This window comes from Ictidomys tridecemlineatus, chromosome 7 (genome assembly GCF_052094955.1).
Source record: "Ictidomys tridecemlineatus isolate mIctTri1 chromosome 7, mIctTri1.hap1, whole genome shotgun sequence".
NCBI lineage: Eukaryota > Metazoa > Chordata > Mammalia > Rodentia > Sciuridae > Ictidomys > Ictidomys tridecemlineatus.
The window spans coordinates 178,225,112-178,244,718 of NC_135483.1; the positions used below are offsets into that span (position 1 = coordinate 178,225,112).

Genomic DNA, 19,607 nt, shown 5'->3' on the forward strand with positions numbered 1-19,607 from the left:
GAGAAGCAAACACAAGTTTCAGGGCCTCAGGTGACAACTGGTGCAGCCCGAGCTGAGAGGACCAGTGGATTGCACTGAGCTTTAGAGTCCCGAGTTGATGATGGGATTTTGCATGTAGACATGACTAATTGAACCCTAACCACAAGAGTGAACTTACTCTCCAGCTTCTCCCTTCCCTCCCCAGAGGTTGGGAAGGTAGGCTGATGTCATGTGGCCCAAAGCCCCAACCCTCTAACCACATGGTTGGTCTTCAGCATGGCCTCCCCATGGTGAGTCACCTCGTTAGCTATCAGAGTCCACTATGAATAGCAAAGATATTCTTATCACTCAGGAAATACCAAGGGTGTAGAGGTTCCCTCCCAGAACCAGGGAAAAAGACCCGAGAAATTCTTTATTATACAGCAGATGGGCACCCACCACTGTAGTCAGGGCACAGATATAACCAACCACCCATTCAGGTCAATGTCCTCACCATCTATGACCAGAACTCGTGCAGTCCTCTCAGCACATGTGCACCAGCTGTCACCTGAGGCCCTGAAACTTGTGTTTGCTTCTCCACAAACATCCTACTGCCCAAGGCTACATCCAAAACCTTCCTCAATTTGAAACAGAACAGGACTGCTAGAAATTGAATATATGTGGGTAAATATAAGATATATATATTAATTCTCTTCTCACTTATCTTTCTCCAAAAGATAAGTGGCTATTTAAACCCAAAAGGGTATTGTGGGTTTTTAGATGTAGAAGAAAATTGCTAGAAAATAGGAACAAAACCCTTAGAGAATAAGAAATTATAATATTGTAATCTTCTCGTAATGAGTAGTAGAATGTTATTTTAAACAGTCTATGATGAGTTAAAGATGCATGTCGCAAATCACAGAAAGATTAGTTATGGCCGGCTTTGATGTGGAAGCGATGATTTTTTAAAAGAAGGGAAATATCTTAGTTCAGGATATTGCAACAAAATACCAGAGAACGGGTACCTTACAAATAACAGAAACGAATTTCTCACATTTCTGGAGGCCGGAGGGCTGAAACAAGGGGGCCAGCATGGTGGAGCTCTGGTAAGGGCCTTCTTACAAATTTGACACTGCTATCTTCTTGTGTATCTTTCCTCGGATGGCAGGAAGAGGGAGAGCTCTCTGTGGTTCCTTTTATAAGATACTAACCCCAATCATGAGGGCTCTGTCTTCAGAGCCTGATTATCTCTCCAAGGCCTCATCTCAACAAATCACACTAGGGGTTAGCATTCTAGAATATAAATGTGACACAAGTATTTATCCATTTCAGGGAGATGAACCATTAGATAACACTTTGAGCTTCTCAAAGTCCACTTATCCTCCCTAACATTCACCCCCAGTCCCACTGGAATTTTAATAAACAACTGGGTCAGAACAGAAGGACTTTAACATTTTCACTTTTCCCTCCCATGTTGACTAATGGTGATAAAACTGGGAGATGCGGTTCATTTCCATATTAAGGAATTTATTTTAACAAAATTCACTCTTGAATATACCAAAAAAGTGGGTATCTCTATAAGGGAATGACATTGGAGGGTTTTAGTTGGGTGTCAGGACTTTCCCTTTTATACACTCTATAAAACATTTTTTCATACATTCTTATATTTGTGCGTTTGAGTGTTTTAAACAAATAGGAAAAAAAGTTCTCTTGATCAAAATACATTCCTCCTTTTGTTTTCAAGCAAGGATAAAATTTCAAGAGGGATGTATTTGGAATAATGAGAGACAAAGAGACAATCTAGTTGGCGCTATACCCATTGCCTTAGACATAAGATCCCGGTCACCCTCATGTCATCAGGGATATTATCATGCTACCTACCTCTTTCCCAGAGTGTGAGAGATGGTAGCCTCTCCTTCTTTGAGTGGCCTTAGCTCATCCAAATTCTACCACCCACTTTGGAAGTCGATTGTACATCCCATCTCACTCAACCCCAGTTTATGATTCAAGACTGTGTCTGTTGGTTTGAGTGTTTGGTTTCTCAGAACATATGTTCCCATAGACACTGTATTATAAATTATGGTTAAACCCACAAAACGACCCACAAAAGCCTCTTTAAAGTTAATATATTTGAACTATATCCTAAAATATATACTATTAACTCTGCTAAACCAGCATTTATAACTGTATTTATAGGGAGAGATGCATTCCATTTTGCAACTGGAGATGTCAGGATTGCCTGGGAGAGAAGAGAGTTGAGGATAAGAGTGAGGATGCGTGGGACTTCTCAACCCCCTGGATATCAGAAGAAACACATCAGGTGGACATCTGGGTCCCATGATCCATTCAATCTTCATCTGATTTGACTGCAGGAAACTACCTCCTCCCTATGTCAGTGTAGTGGCCAGGCTGAGCTTGCCTCTGCTCTACCCTTGACCCCAGGGTGGGTGTGTGACTCAGGCAATGCTGGCCACAATGATCAGCTCAGAGATGGCCACACCCTGCCTTTCCAGTGAGATCACATGCAACACATGGGCACATACCATATCCTGCACAAACAGTTATTTACCAGATGACCCAGCACAGTGCTGGGCACAGATGACATAGTCATGCCCAGGTGAGGAAGAGAATGCATATGAACTGAACAACAACATGTGCAAGGTTTATCATGCAGCTTTAAGTGCTAAATGCCTTTCTCACACAATACATACTATAGATTGGAGTGGTATTTTTTCAGATACCTATTGTGTTCTGGAAATAAAATCCTACTAACTTTATTGATTTAAAAATAATTTATTTTGAGTTTTTAAATATAACTATGATAAGAAAAATATTCAATTTCCCTTAACTGTCCTATGGTGGAGCATATCCCATTTATCATAAGAAAATAACAATACTAATATTCATCCTGGCTCACAGGCCACGAAACCCTCTCTTAAGAGTTTTAATGGTTAAAAGGTAAACATTTTGCAAGCAAATGTTTTTTATTTTTATTTTTTGGTACTGGAGATTGAACCCAGGGATGCTTAACCACTGATCCACATCCCCAGCTTTTTTTATTTTTTCATTTTGAGACAGGGTCTCACTAAGTTGCTTAGGACCTCACTGAGTTGCTGAGGCTGGCTTTGAACTTGTGATCCTCCTGCCTCATCCTCCCAAACTACTGGGATTTACAGATGTGTGCCACTGGGCCCAGCTTTCAAGCAAACTTTACAAAGCACCATGTAAATATTATTATCATTTTTTGCTATTATTATTATTATCATCTCTTCTGTTAACTATTCAAAAGAATAAGACTTCTAAAAGATAGATCAGAACTGATTGAAACCATATTCTAGTTATGCCATAGGCTTCTTTATAATTTGGGATGGATGAATAAATTAAATCATATTGCATGTTCACAGACTCTCTCTCTCTCTCTCTCTCTCTCTCTCTCTCTCTCTCTCTCTCTCACACACACACACACACACACACACACACACACACACACCACCTGCAAAGAAATCTAAAATGTGATTGGCTTCAATATAAATAAAATATGTGCTATTTTTCCATCTAGGGAAGTCATGAATTTTCTGTAACTTAGCAATAGAACTCTATAATAGGAATTTATTCATGTTATTGGCTAATAGTTTTGCATTAACCCAAGAAATCATTCACCTCTATTCCTAACATTGTCTTTTTATAAAATAGGCTTTATATACTCTTAAATTGTTATTTGAGTATCAGTTTTAAAAATTGACTCTGATTGGCTCAGCTTTAAGTTTGGCAGGAGCCTCGGAGGCCAGCGATGAAAAGCTTTGTTTCTGTTTCTCATTATCTTGAACACATCCTCACTTAGAAACTGCAGCCTGCAGACTTTCAAGCAACATCCAGTTCGATGCCGTATAATGAACCTGCCCCATCTGAGGGCACAATGAGAGCCAGGAGCAAAAGAGGGATGATAAACCAGTGCCTCCTCACCCCTGACAAGTCCCCTGGGGCATCCCACCTCATTATCTGGAAGAGAAAGGGACTTTCCTCCTCCTCGAGAGTACACACCAGCAGATGAAGAACTGGTGGCTGAGGCTGAAGCCGTATCCCCAAGAAAATATATGCAGCATTTGGGCATCTGCAGAACAAGCATGAAAAACTATGAATGCCTACAAACCAAACATCTTGCTTCTATTTCTAAAACATAAGTGAATGAATAATAAAAAGGTCCAGGTCTGGTGCTCTATAGCAGAAACTTTTTAAAAGAGAATGAAATCTGGATAGCATCTATTAGACTAGAAAGGCATTCGGTAATACAGGACTAAGGCAATGCCCAGCAAAAGGTATCAAGACTAGCACAAAAATCCAGGAGGGAAGGTCAGCAAGAAGTAAATTCCATGATTAAATTCAGCAGCAATTCTGCCTGTAACTAGTCTTCAGCTCAGTTCTCACCTCTGGGACAGGGAGTGCCACTAAGTGCATTCTTCTCTTCATCTGGAGTCAACACACCAATTCTAATTCCAGATCTGTCCCCTAATGAACCAACAGACCTTGAGCAGATCAGTTCACCAAGTGCTAAAGACAGTATCTGGCACACAGTAGACACTTGATAAATATTGGCTATGTTTACATTCACTTCTCTGTTCCCAGGATTTATCCTCTGAAAAATTGACTAATTGGAAAAATAGTTTCCACACTTGCGATGTGTACCATTACATCATGCCTCATGGCTTAAAATTATTTTCGTATGTGTTCTCTATGAAGTCTTCATAGTCACTGTTGGACAGAGGTGGAAAAAGATTATTATTGTTGTGTTACAGGTGAAGCATAGTAACTAGGCAGTCTCACAGCTAGTAAGTTATATAGGTATCAAACCCTCATGAAGTTGTTAGATAACTTAGAGAAGAATGCATCTAAAATTTCCTGGCACAGAGTAAGTACCCAATAAATAGTTATATGGGTAGGTAGTAAGTAGAGCATAGGCACTGAGTCATAGGCTTTGCATTTTATATCCAGTCTCTGCCACTTATTGTGACAGTTAATTTTGTGGGTCACCTTGCCTAGGCCACAGAGTGTGTATATATTCAATTAAACAGTATTTCTGGGTATGTATATCAGAATGTTTTCAGATGAGATTAGCATTCGAATCAGTAGAATAGGTAAAGAAGATCACCCTTCCCAATGTAGATGTGCCTTACCCAATTTGTTGAAGGTCTAAATAGACAAAAAAGGCAAAGTAAGAAAGAATTATTCTTCTGCTTATTTTTGAGCTGGGACATAGGTCTTCTCTTGCCTTTAGACTCAGCTCAAAATGGAACTATACTATTTGCTCTTTTAAATCTTCAACTTGATCTTTGACTTCTCAGCCTCTATAATCTCATGTGCCAATTCCTTATTACACACACACACACACACACACACACACACACGCACGCATGCACACATACACACACACACAAACCACAACTGCCCTGAGATAACCAATAAAAGAAATAAATATCTGAAGAATTCATACTAATACAAATGTTAGTACCAAAAAGTGGAATGCTACTGTAACAAATATCTAAAAATGTGGAAGTGGTTTTGGAATTGGTAATGTATAGAGGTTAACTGAAAGACTTTTGAGATGCATGCTAAAAAAAAAAGCTAAGATTGTTATGAAGGGACTATTACAGGCAATTCTGGTGAAGGCATAGAAAGAAAACTTCCATCTTCTTCGAGAATATACAAGCAATCATGAAGAGGGTGTTGATAGAGATATGGTAAAGGCCATTCCGGTGAGGTTTCAGACATAAATAAGGAACACATTATTGGACAATGGAAAAAGGGTTATTCTTGTTATAAGTGGCAAATAATTTAGCAGACTAGATTTTTAGTGTGTTGTGGAATGTAGAATTGCAAGTGATGAAATTGGATATTCCGCTAAGTAGGTTTCTAAGCGAAGCGTTGAAGGAGTGGCTTTGTCCCTGCCAATTGCTTTTAGTAAATTTGTCAAGAGCAAGATGAATTAAATATGGAATTGTTAAGTAAAAAGGAACCAGATTTTAAATATTTGGAAAATTCTCCTCCAATTAGTATTGCTAAAGAAAAAATAAGATTGCTTATCCTGAAAAGAACACGAAGGGTGTGGCTGAACAATTGTTTGATAAGGAAATTAATAGAGTTGTGAACAATGAACCTAATCAGCCACCTCAGCAGAAATACTGTTGGTTTTAACTAAAAGGGATGGAGGCAGGATACAATGAAGAAAGGCTATTGGAATTGCTCTTGCATCATACTAGAGATTGTCTGTGAGCATGCACCATTCTTCAAGACAAAAAATGACCTTAAAGGTAATTCAGAGATCATCAGGGCTGCCTCCTAGGATTCAGAGGGAGGAAGGGCCATTGCCTGGGTTTCATTAGGTTAGATGGTGGTCCTATAAGCCTGCGGGCATAAACCCACCTGTCAGGACCTTGGGGCTACACAACCCCCACAACTGTCCAGCAGAGCCATGGAGGAGACAGATCCCAGTGGATGCTGAAGTTAGGGCTATTCCAGTGGATCTCAAAGGCAGATTAACAAACAAAACAAACTAAAGGGGATTATTCTCAATCCTTAAGATCTAATGGCCACCAGGCATGGTGGCACCAGCCTGTAATGAGGCTGAGGTAGAAAGTTTACAAGTTCAAGTCCAACCTGGGCAATTTAGAGAGACCCCATCTACAAAGATCAAATGGAATTTACCTTAGATTCCCAGGGGATCACAACCCCTTTCTTCCTCCCAATTTCTCCCTTTTGAAATAGGAATGTCTATCCTACGCCTGTTCTACCATTGTATTTTGGATGCACATAACTTTTATGGTTTCATGGGTTGATAACCAAGGAGGAATTTTGTCTCAGGATGAATCATACCTCACGTCTCCCTCATATCTGACTTAACTGATATTAGATGAAGTCTGACTTTCCAGTTAATGCTAGGATGAATTTTAAAACAATTAGGGATAATAGAATGGAATTAATATAGTTTGCATGAGAGAAGAACACAAATTTTGGCAGGCCAGGTGCAGAAAATTGTGAACTAGATATTTTTATCCCTCGCCCAAATTCATATATTGAAGTCCTAGCCCTTCCTGTGGTGGTGTTTGAAGACGGAACTTTGAGGATGCCATTAGGTAGGTATAGATGTGTCTTAAGAGTAGTGCCCCCATGATGGATTTAGTGTCCTTACCAGAAGGGGAAGAGAATTGACCACAGTGCTCTCTCCCTGTCTCTTCCTCTTAATCCTCTTTCCCTGTCATATGAAGCACAGCAAAAAAGGTGCCATCCACAAGCGAGGAAGAGAGTTTTTACAAGAACTCAGACATGCTGGCACCTGGTCTCAGACCTTCACCCTCCAGAACCATGAGAAAATAAATTTCTGCTTTTTAAACCATCTAGTCTGTGGCATTGTGTTATGGCAGCCCAAACACATGGAGGCACTTAACAACTGTTTGCAAATTGGAAAAGCCAGTAAACTTTCTGAGACTCAGTTTTCTTTTCTGTCCAGTAGAAATGACAATACTTGCCTCACACAGTCCATGGGAAAACTAAATGAAAGAAAGTATAAAGAGCACCAAAGCACAATAACTCAGATTCTCCACCACACCTCATTACCTTTCTAAATGATATATACAAATAAAAAAAAAATACTGTCATTTTTCTGTATCTTGAAGGATTGATTCCCCTGGATACTAAAAATTTGCAGATGCTCAAGTCCCTAATATAAAATGGCATAGTCTTTGCATATAATGTATACGCATTACATACATCTTCTTATATACTTTAAATCATCTCTAGATTGCTTATAATACCTAAACCCATGTAAATGCTATGTAAATAGTAATTATGTTGCATTGGTTAGAGAATAATAACAAGAGAAAAATCTGTATGGATTCAGTAATGATGTAGTATTTTTTTTCCAAATATTTCCCTCCGTGGTTGATTGGGCTGCAGATGTATAACCTCTGGATCCAGGGATAAACTGTACCTCATATAATATTAGAATTAGATAATGATTGAGAACAGTTTGAAAAAGAAATTTTCATAGCAAAAGGGTGGTATGAAGATTAGGAGCAGAATGAGGTCTGTTACTTCATCATTACCTCATCGTCATTCCAAATTAGCAATTATTTGTTTCCTGCTAAATCCTTAGTATCACAAACACAGACCACATCAAGTAAAATAACAAAAGGAGGAAACAGTTTCACTGGGTGTGAGAGGCCGGAAAGAAAGCGAGTTGAAGAGAATAAAAATTCCTCAAACGCCTTAGACTTAGAATCATTTCAAAGCAACTAGAACAGTTACATTAGAAAATATGGCAGGAGGCAAAGTCAGTGACAGAGAAGTTATAAACACCAGGCAAACCCAAAGGGGGGCAAACTGACAGGAACTGAGGAAAAAAATGGGACAAGAAATTATCATTCTGAAGGAGCAAGATTCAAAACAGCTAACGCTGAAGGGTCAGGAGCAAGGGCTTCTACCCACCACCTTCTCTTTCCCTCCTGGCCACTGTCATGTATGGAAAGTGACCTCTCCTTAGCCCACAATGTCCCACCAGGCTGTCTCCTCAGTAGAATGCTCTTCCTGCTCTTCTCTCACTTCCCAGAATAAGCCAGATTCTCTCCTGAACTTCTGCTCAAGAGTCCGTCACAGCCTCAACCTTCAAGGTGGCAGCTGGTGATTTTTACAGACTCTTTCTGGTGTGGAGCCAGATGACTTTGAGAGATCATGACTATTTTTAAGAATTTGCTATTCTCCTTGTAGCATTATTATGCTCTTTTTCCCCCCTCTCTCTAAGACCTTCCTGGCACCTTCAGTGAATGATTCAGATTAATTTGATAATGATCTGCCATTTGGGAAGAAATAGTAGTCTTCCTCTTTTGTGTTACTTCTAGGAGATCTTTCAAGAACACAGGACAGGCAGACCACTTGTATTAGCATGTGAATAAAATCAATCCTCTTTTTATAATAAATCATGACAGCTCTGTATTTTTAAATGGCATTGATATATGTTATGTATTTGCATATGCATTTTCAGAGGAAAAAGGTCTTGGGTGATCCCTGATTCCAGCATGAATAAGGGAAAATATTAGGGTGAAACAAATTTCACACAATGGATACTGCCTGACCTGGGGGATGTCACCCTAAATTTAAAAACAACAATCCTGGGTCACAATGATTAATAACAAGAGTGGCATCCATCCAAGACTGAACTGGCAGTTGCTGGGCAGATGTCCTTGTAGTACTTCTTGTATAGACTTGTGTTGGCCCCGGTGCAAGCTTGTGGTTCTGACAGACTTTTATGATAGTTACTACAAGAAAATCAAGCTCACAAACCCTTCCTTCACCACCTCCCAGGTTTATTTACCTTTTTGCTGTTGTCGATGTTAGGGTTGACACAAGTGACTTCATTTTGATTTTAACAAGGTACACAAGTCTGCACCAGGATCTCAGGGCCTGTTAAAGGAATCCCTGCAAAAGTTCTCTGAGGAAAGAAATACCTTAAGGGTTGGTGACCTACAAATTTCTATGTTCATATTCTCTGTGTGACTTAATGTAATGGGTTCACCTCTTTGTAACTGCAGAGCCAAAGAGCCCAAACAGAAGATAAAAGAATGGAGAGAGGTTTATTACTTAGAACAAGTAAGTAGAGTACTAGAGTCAGTTTCAAAGCACTGCTCTCCTTGAACAAAGAAAGTAAAGGGATTTTATTGGAGAACTTACACATATTCATATAGGCAAGCACATGTAGGTTCAGGCACAATCCTGAGCATGCTCAATTGGAGGTCCACATTCCCAAGCAGGCTCAGCTGATGGTCATAAATCATAGGTTCAGAAAGGAAGATGGGGAACACCTTACTTGTAAGTTTCTCCAAAGGGCCTTAATGAAACAAAATGGAAAGACAAGTTTGAAGGAAAGGTAGCAGGCTTTTAAAGGGCAGCAGCTTTCTCCCTCTTAAATGTAGGAGTTTACCCCGACAGGTACCTGCCAGGCTTTGCAGCTAATCTGTGAATCTACCTGATTGACCACAGCTGAGTGAACCAGGGAGGGCCTCTCCCAAAGACCAGCCGGTCTCTTAATTGATTAGCCTGTGAACGTGAGCTGCAGACACACATGCATTCAGCAGACAAATTGGAAGGTTAAACTCAAGGCTGAGTCACACTGAAGATGAGATCTAGAATCACCATTCATGACCTATGGTTGCTGGCAGAGCCACAGGACACGCCCCCTTTGAACTTCCTGATTTTGCTAAGACTTGCCTATTGAACTTCCTGGTCACCATAACACTTGGTTCTCCGTGGCTTCCTCTCTATCAATTTCTTTGCAGAGTGTTACTAGATTAAGTCCAAGCTGCCCGCCACTTGAAGGCCAATTCTTGGGAGATGAGAGTTGGTGGGAAGGGATTAGTTTTGCTCAAGGACCAGCCCTGAAGAAGGAGGAGGAGCCATCTCCTCAAAGCTCCACTTTGAGGGAACCAAAGAGGAGAGGGGGCTGCTAAGGAAAGGAAAGGATGAGCATACATACTGAAGGGTCTCCATACTGAGCAGGGTCTCCATCATTGTCCCGAGGGAGCTACACCAGGAACATAGACCAAAGGCCTTTGGGTCTTTCCACAAATGTCATAGTTTATTGAATAACAATAAACTCAGAAGCTACACCACTTTCATCAGTTGCAATTCGCTGAGTATTCATGGGTCACCCAGGCCAGGCAATCACAGGTTCGTTTATTTCAATCCTAAATTCTAATATCTATAATATTCAAGTTGCACTGTACACAATCACACACACACACACACACACACACACACACACACACACTCACACCCCAAAACACTAAGAAATGGTTAAAGTGGCCACAGGGTTTTTAGGAGGCAGCCCTGAGAACCAAGGTAAAGAGCAATTACAAATGGAGAGTCACTGCAAGTGGTCAGATGTGGTTATGAACCAGCCAAAGAACAGGACACAGAGCTGTCAGTGAACAGAACTTATTCTAGGCCAGGGGCTAGATAGCAGGCAGCTTTGAAATGGGCCATGTGGAGCAGGGAGATCAAGCTGAGCTGAAGCCCAGGGACCAAGGGCTGGAGGTCTGTTTCTTGTCGACCTTGCGGTTCCCCAGATGGTCTGATGACGGATAGGGGTGTGCCGCTACAAAACAGCCGATCTTTGGGTGCATCTCCTTTTATGGGTCTCATGTGAGGGGCTTTCTTCATTCAGTGGCCTAATATGTTTGAGAAGTGGTTTTTTGCACCCATGTACGTATCCATGTGCTTCTGATTTAACTCAGTAAGTTCACAGGTGGTCATTATTTATTAGCACAATTTATTTGTCAGTTTGACGAATGGTGGAGCCAGGCAGGGGATGGTTGTTTACAAACAAAGTGTAGAGTCATTCTACCATGGCCCTTGTACTCAAAATGGAGTAGCTCATGGCAAACCACTACTTTACAGAATAGAGTAATTCAGGGTTACTGTACTCACAGCCTGAAACTGCTGTTCTATACACCACGGAGTAAGGACATAGTCTATGCTCCACAATAAGTCACCTCACTTCCTTTTAACACTTTGATCTGTTTTCTATATTGGGTACTTTTATTCTATAGCCCTATGCAAAAAACTGGAAACTCATTTATCAAATAAGATGTGGGGAATCTGATTTAGCTTCCTGACCAAAAATAGTCTTTCCGCCTTTGAACTGAGGCTGGATATTATTGAGATTTTAGAGAATGATACCCCCCAAATATGGCAATTTGGGGCACACTGGGCCTTTTTTCTAAAGCAAATCAAAAGGACTTTAAAACAGGTTCAGAGTCAAGGTTCTTTACTCTGTTATTTCTGTCCAACCCGAGACAGGAAGAACTTCCCTCAGGAAATCCTCTTATCAGCCTTAAAACCAAACTGCAAGGGGGAACATAATTGCCTCCAACCCCACCCTGAAGTCTCACTGTCTATCTCAGTAGGAAAGACTGACAAATGTACCCCCACCTGGACGGGCTTCCATGGTAAGATGTCCCTTGAGCTCATTCAGATTCCAAAGAGAATCTTTGGAATAAAGAATTTGGGAATAAGTTAATTTGCCCCCTACAGTAATCACAGCCCTTCCAGGTTGCGTCCATGCTCCATTTTCCTCCTTCCCTAGATAAAAAGAGGTATAGAAGCTTCTCAGTGATGCTGAGCGAGCGGGGAATCACGCCCCTGTGAGGTTTCCCCCCTCTTTTTGCACTGATGAAGTTGTCCACCTTTTCTCCTACTTATTCTCTGTCAGCTTATTTCCCTCTGTCCTTACACCATCGGGATTTTAGGAGGCCAGTGCCCTGACATCAATCTTATATGCTTTGTTATAAAGTGCTGTCAATCAGAACTTGCACTCTCAGCTCAGGAAGATTTGCTGCACAAATGAGATAGATCCAGAAGCCAAGTCGTGATAGTCAGCCTGGGAGAAGAGGTAAGATAAAGACTGTGGAAGTTCCATGGCAAGCATTCCCCAGGAGGGCTGGAAACAACCTAAGGAGTGAGGCAGGGTCTGGGTGGAGATGGGGGTGGGGAGACAGGATGCCATACCACTGTCCCTTGCCTGAGGAAGGGAGGCAAGTAAACACAGCCCACCTAAGGACAGTGCAGGAATCCACGGCTCCTGAGCTGTCTGAGCACATCGGACCCAGATCTTTTCAGGGAAAAGTTAACTATTACAAGTTAACTGTCCATAATGCTCACTTCTTCATTCCACAGCCAGAATCATTGCGTTCTTTCTAGTTACAGCATTCCTTCATGAAGAATACTTGGCAGAAATAGAACATTCTAGACAGATAACATTAGCCTTTAAAAATAATATAAGTTGCAGAAAAGTACAAACTAGAAATAGGCCTGTGTCTACTTTAAAATTTAAAAAAAAACTCTATTTAATAAAATGTTCTATTTATAGTCAATAACTGAAAACTGATTCAAAATTGAGAAAGACTAGGTCCTGTAAATAAATGTAGATGGATGTTCTTTTAGTTTTACTTTTTACATTGGGTTATATGCCTGCTGTGAATTAAATTGAGAAGTGGGGCAATTTTTCACACACCCGGAGAATATTTTTCTGTCCAAAGTCACCCAATTTCTTACTTCTGTCGGTTAAGTGTTTCATTAGTGCTCATGCTACGCTCGGAGGAGCTCTGGGGAAGAACATTGGCTCCTCCAATCATTCTTAACTCCTGCTGTAGCCACCAGCACTGTCCAAGACCACCTTGAGCTGACATGGTGCAATTACCCTCACTCCTTTCTTCCATTAATCTTTCTGCAATTTCTTTTCTATCTCCATACCCCATCCTTCCCACTCCATAGGAATAATTCTACTTGCATCTTTGCCCATGAGCATCTGTGTTTCTCTTCTATTTTCATTCCCCTAATGTCTAGAGGGGTCCAGTGTAGCTGGGTCCCATCATAAAAATGAGCCACAGGTGAGAATATGTAACACAGTGTCAGACCCTGACCTGAGTCTCGCTCTGGCTCTCAAAACCTACCCTCAATGCCAAATGTTGTTTGAGGTAGAAGAAGCTGCTGTGCTGCTTAATGTCCCTGACACCATCTAAATCTATTACTTCATGGAGATATTTTACTCCACATCTTCTTCCTTCTGTGGATGAGTTAACTGTACCACCCTTGCTCCAAAGCTTGGGCAGCTACCACCACCTAGTCAACAAGTCCTTGGCTAAGTCTTCCTCTCTCCTGATTGACAGTTGCAAACTCTGGTGCTCTGCACCAGCAAGATAATAAAGACACATTAGGGGAAAGAAGACCAGGGGAAATTTTGCTCTTCACTTATGTAAGGTTGAAACCTGTGAAATTGACGTTGTTGTTGTTGTTAGTCTGAAGTGATCAAACAGGCCAGGTTCAGTGGTATCCACCTGAAATCCCAGTGATTAGGAAGGCTAAGGCAGGAGGATCACAAGTTTGAGACCAGCCTCAGAAAACTTGAGTAGGACTTTATCTCACAACAAAAATTAAAAAGGGATGGAGTTATTAAATTAAAAACCTCAGTGGTAGAATACTCCTGGGTTAAAGCCCCAGTACAATACATAAATCGATAAAAAAGAAAGTGGTCACACCAGTCATTTTGTGTGCTTCAGCCCAATACATAAAGCAACATGCTCACAGTTCAACAAAGTTAGCAAGGCCATCGTGCACCACAATTACGAGAATGAAGGGTGCCTTAAAAGATCAGTGCACCCCTCACTATGTATTAAATGCCTGTGGGCAGTTCTCCGGAAGGACTCCCATGGTCAGACTCACCCTCGCCGTGTCTTCTACTTGAAAATGCTGAATGAGTGGTGGCGTCCCCACCCCTCATCTGAGGAAGTGAAGGTACCACGCCCGGGCAAGCGAGGCCGATGGGAAAACATGTGAATGAAGAATGCTTTTCTTATTTTGCTGCACAGTCCAAAGGGCTGATTCAAGAGGGTGCTTCATTGCGGTTGGTCACTCATCCAAGCATGAACCTCAGAGAGGGCACCACCCTCCCAGGGGCCATGAGATGAGGCACTGGCCAGAGAGGCTGACTAATGTAAGGTCATCCCAAGGTCCAGGGGATGAACGAGTCCTGCACCTCAAGCCTGCCAAGGTCTGCCACAGCTCCTCCAGGAGCCGCATTTCTGCTTTAAACATGGTAAGGGACACAAAATTCAACATCTTCCTTGTCCCAACCTTCCCTTCCTTGTTCCCGTTTTAGGAACACAGATTCTTTTCAACAGATCCAACTTCCTTCAGAGGTTTTGCATTTGGTGGGTAATGCTCTGTCTCTCTTTTTCTTTTCCTGTTCAAAGATCATATTCTCATTTTTACCTCTTCAGAGTTTTAAATGAGAGTGTTTTCTCCAAAATCACACAAACATCCAAGCACACACACATATGGCATTTGGGCCCTATCTCAACTAAGAATCAAGCAAAACTTTAGGTCCAAATGTCTGCAGTGAATTAAGAGTAAGGTTAAAAACTCATTCCAATAAATCAAACTCTGTTCTGCTCACTCAGGGAAAACACCACTGTAGGGTTGTAACTTTATGGCATTATATCCTTCGGGCCTTATTATTTCTAGACGTTTCCCCAAAATTATGGTTTTTAAAAATCAAGATAATACTCAAGCTCCTTTTGAAAGAAATCCTGCTTCAAAGGTGTGTGTGAGCTGTACAAATAGAGATTTTATCTGCACATTTGAAAGAGCATTTGTCCCCATAGCTGGGAAAAAGTGGGAATACATAGGCTTAGGTGTGGCTTAGCATGATCTCTCACCTGTAAACAGGCAAAACAAAAGCATGTCATACATAATAGGAGCCCAGAGGGTCCTAAACCTCATTCCGTGGCACCAGTTTCAATATTCATTTTTATTTTATTTTTGACCAGAGTCCCTAAGAAGACTGCTAAAATTCCTCTACCTCTCCACACTCCAAACTTCATTTCACTTAACAAATATTTGCTGAGCACCTAGAATATGCCTAGTGAAAAACTAAATGCTTATGTAAATACAAACATGTAAGAGGCAGTCATCACTCTCAGGAGACTTATATACAAGAAAGAAAAATTATAAAACCCTAATTTGTTTTTGCACAGTGTTTTCTGAAAAACATATAGTCCTTGATTTTGTAGTTTTCGTATGGAAAGCAAAACAAAAACCAGTCCCACAGCCAAACAGATTTGAAAATTGTAAGACTGAACCATGTTAAATAATTTTCTTTCTTATAATCTTTCTCAGGCCCTTGATTTGAGCTAATGTAATTTGGGCTAATGTGAGTTGTGAAGCTCTGCCTGAGGCAGCAAGATGTAGCACTTCTTTTATCATTTGATCTTGAACTCCCTTTTATGTGCATCCCTTCCCACCAATTGCACCTGGAGAATCATTGGGTTAAGTGATGAATAGCTTGCTGTCTGTTGTATTCTCTTGGGAAGTTTAGACCATAGACAAGTTAGAAGGTTTGGAAAGGATTTCCAGAGAAGATTGAATTTAAACTGAACCCTGAACTGGATCCCAAGATAAGAAAAGAACTTTGATAGCTCAGGGGCAAGGGCAGACAACAGAGATTTTCTTATGAGAGATGGCATGAATGCACCAAAATCTAGTCAGAAGTGAACATAGAACATTTAGAAAGAAGCGTTCCTGTTGGAGAATGACAACATAAAAATTATAAAGGCACACCAAGTACAACTCTGAAAACAATATGCATGACTGTAACCATTGTATAGATGAGGAAACTGAAGGACTGAGAGATTAAGAAGTTTGCCCAAGACCTATTAACAGGAAAATAATTCAGCCAAGATGTCCATCCAGGTTTGACAGATTACAATGCTATTTGCACCAAGGGCCTAATTGTTTGTTGTTGTTGTTGTTGTTGTTGTTGTTGTTTTTTATTGGGAACAGTACAGGTTTCTGACCACTAGGAAATTCTCAGGAGACTGACTTGAAACCAGAAGGTACATTCAACGATGGCTCTCGGGACAATAAATTAAAGGAGGAAGAAATGGAGTCTGAGATGCCAAGGGGAAGTTGTTGGGATCCCTTGGACACGAAGGGATGGCAAAAAGGCAGGAGGGCCCCAGGCACCAGAATGGAGTCCAGCGCTTCCAAGGAGGATTTGCAGCATGAACACTGATGGTAGGTAGGAGGGCAGCTGTAAAAGGAGAGGGAGAGTCTGAAGTGGGTTCCCACTCCTTCCCTGTCCCTCTTTATCCAAAATAAAGTGCCAACAATGAGCTACTGAAACACCCACTGAGCAGGAAGGGACAGAGCAAGTGGGTCTGGGTACCCGCCGGTTCCATGCTGCATCCTGGGAACACAGGTGCACACCTGTGTTCCCACGAGCAGAGACTGTGAAAAGCCACAACAACTATCCTTCAGAGGCCACAAACTTTTCTTTTAAAAAAGAGGGTTCAAAGCCAGCCTCGGCAACTTAGTGAGACCCTGTCTCGAAATAAAATTTTAAAAAGAACAGGGGATGTGACTCAGGAGTGAAGCACCCCTGGGTTTAGTCCATGTACAAGAAAGAAAGAGGGCGATCTTTATTCTCAGGCTTATTAGAGAACCACTTGCATAAAGGTCAAGGAGACTGTGCCTGGGATTCTAGTCCCAAAGCAAAAGACCTTGAGTCAATTCCATCAAGTTTTTAAGTTCCAATCTCTCATTTTCAAAATGGAAAAGATGACTTACGAAGTTCACTTGAGGCAGTAAATTCTATAATTCTTATAATCAGCACCAAATGACAGATCTTTGGCCGAAGTTAAAGATGTCTTTGGAATCAGCTGCTTTCTGGCCCTTCCTACCCTTCTTTTCCAGCGGAGCAGAAATATGCATATGTGAAGACTCTCATCGCCCTCCAGCTCGAATTCAAGGTTTATTCGAGGTTCCCAGCCTGTAAGCCAGGGCTCACGGACCAGGCCACATGGAATGTCGGGTGCCGATTAGTTTGTGACCAACAACTACATTTTGTCTACCACAAAGGGAATTTTGAATCACTGCTGACATTTGCTAGATGAATGGACTTTCCAGAACAGTCATAGCGCTTTGCTTTCATATGAATATTTGAGGAAATGAAGACTGGACACATTGTAAATGCCTAAATCTCAATCACCCCTCTCTCGCCTTTGTTCATGGGCAGCAATCTGTCCACAAACAGGTAATGATTGCACTCCAGGGGCATGCGTTTCCCTTGGAATGGTCCACAAAAAGATCTGGTCAAGTCGCTTTGATTTGCTTTCCTGAGCCTTGCAAGTACTCTTTGGTTGGCTGCAAACAGCACTCTTTAAGAGCCCCACCGAAGAGTTAATTTATATATCCAAAATCCTGCCAGTATTCTTGTACTTTCTCACCAATTTATGCCTTCGAAAGTCCCCAAATAAAAGATGAAAACATGTCCATCAAGAAAGCTATAAAATGACTACAGAAGGGCAGAGACCTTGGCTGGGAATCCACAGGATATGCATGGAGGGAGTATGGCCAGAAAACGGAGCTGGATATATGGCTCTTGTTTCCTCCCCTGAGCCCAGCAAGGTGCTGCTTTATGTCAACTGCATGAGCCAGTGAGGCTGCTCAAATGGAAAACAGACAGTGTGCAGGCCACCACCGGCTCCGCTGCACATTGCTCTCTCCCTGGAAATGAGAATGGAGGTTTGGGCAAGAAGGAAAGAGGGACCATGACTCTAAAATAGTCAATGAGATCAGGCCCCATCTGTCAAGACAGAATTTGGCCACCAGCACTAAATGACTCGTTCCTACCAAATGATGGCATTTGCTTCTTTCTTACTTGCTTCTTTCTTTCTTTCTAAGAGTAGGGGAAGGATGGGGTGAGAAGGATCCATTACCTAAGACTGGTTTCACCAAGAGACAGATCCCAAAATAATGATTTGAATGCAAGTAATTAAGTGAAGGGAAGTCTTAAGAAACACCAGAAAGAAAGTGGGAGATGGCACAATGGTGCAGGCGTATAAGCCCAGCTACTTGGGAAGCTGAGGCAGGGGGATCACAAGGTTGAGGCCAGCCTGAGTAATTTAGTGAGACCCTGTCTCAAAATAAAAAAAGGGCTAGAAATATAGCTCTCTGGTAGAGTGCTTGCCTACCACGTGTCAGTCTCTGGGGTTTAATCTCCAATACCACCAAAAAAGTTTAAAAATAGTGGGAATGTGAGCAAAGTGGGAAAATCATTACATAGTACATAGTGCACAGCACACACATAGTGCCTAGATCATGATGCCCAGTACCTGGTGCATAATATTTGTTACAGCATATAGGACTTAGCACATGGTGCATAAGAATTAGTACATAGTACAGATGCTGTGGGTATCTAGGTTCAACTCCTCTGAGTACCTCTAGGATGCAGGGTAGACTGCATTTCACAAACTCAGAGTTGTTCTCCTGTAGTGAGGAAATAGATGTGCTTATCTTCTCCCTTTCATCATTGATGAAGGCCACTCCAGGTCATTAGCTCCTGGCAATTCCCATCTGCCCATTTGCAAGATGCTGCTCTTCACATACACGGAAAAGATGGAATGAGAGCAGGGCTCTGGCACATGCTGAAGTCTACTGAAGAATCGTAGGCATCAAAAGCCCATAGTAACAAGAGGTTTGTAAGTCCTTCAAATACCTGGCTTCAGATGTTGATAGCATCTAATGGATGCTTTTTTTCTAACCTGAGGGGTGGGCAAGGCTCAGGCCAGCTTTGCTTGTGTGTGGTTACATTCCGTTCTCATCACCACCACACCTGAGTTATTGACGTATTTCAAGGACCTCCAGGCTTCCAAGCCAGGCTGCCTCAGGCTGTACACAGAAACCTGTCCGGCTGATCTTGTGAACATCAAGTTCCTAAGACCATTAACACCTTCTGTTAAATGCTCCATTAAATGCAATACAGCCATTAGACTTTAATGAGTCCTGTTTATAAAAAAGAATCTACAAATCAGAAAGAATCCTTTGTCACATCCTGTATCTCAGTTTTGATGTAACCAAATCAAATGTTCATTATATGAAGCAATTTCCAGACTATAATGGTTCAGTGAGGAAGAAAGTAAAACAAGGTATGGCCCAGTGTGTAACATACGCTGCTGGGAGATATGCAGAAATATAGAGAGACACACAAACCTACATGCCTAGGCATCATGTGTCTGGAAAGATACACTGGACACCAGCTAAGATGA

At 41.5% G+C, this 19,607-nt stretch overlaps 1 long non-coding RNA gene across 2 annotated transcripts in view; it reads right to left on the reverse strand.

The window, feature by feature from the left end:
* LOC144365343 (uncharacterized) overlaps positions 1 to 14,332 on the reverse strand; it is a 37,173-nt gene extending 22,841 nt beyond the window's left edge. Inside the window, exons 1-2 of one of the 2 annotated variants that reach the window (XR_013423657.1) lie at positions 14,224 to 14,332; positions 9,676 to 9,832 (exon numbers count right to left, since the gene is read on the reverse strand). This is a non-coding gene — a long non-coding RNA (uncharacterized LOC144365343). The remainder of the gene's footprint in view (positions 1 to 9,675; positions 9,833 to 14,223) is intronic. The other variant, XR_013423658.1, reaches the window with a different exon arrangement.
* Between the last annotated feature and the right edge of the window lie 5,275 nt (positions 14,333 to 19,607).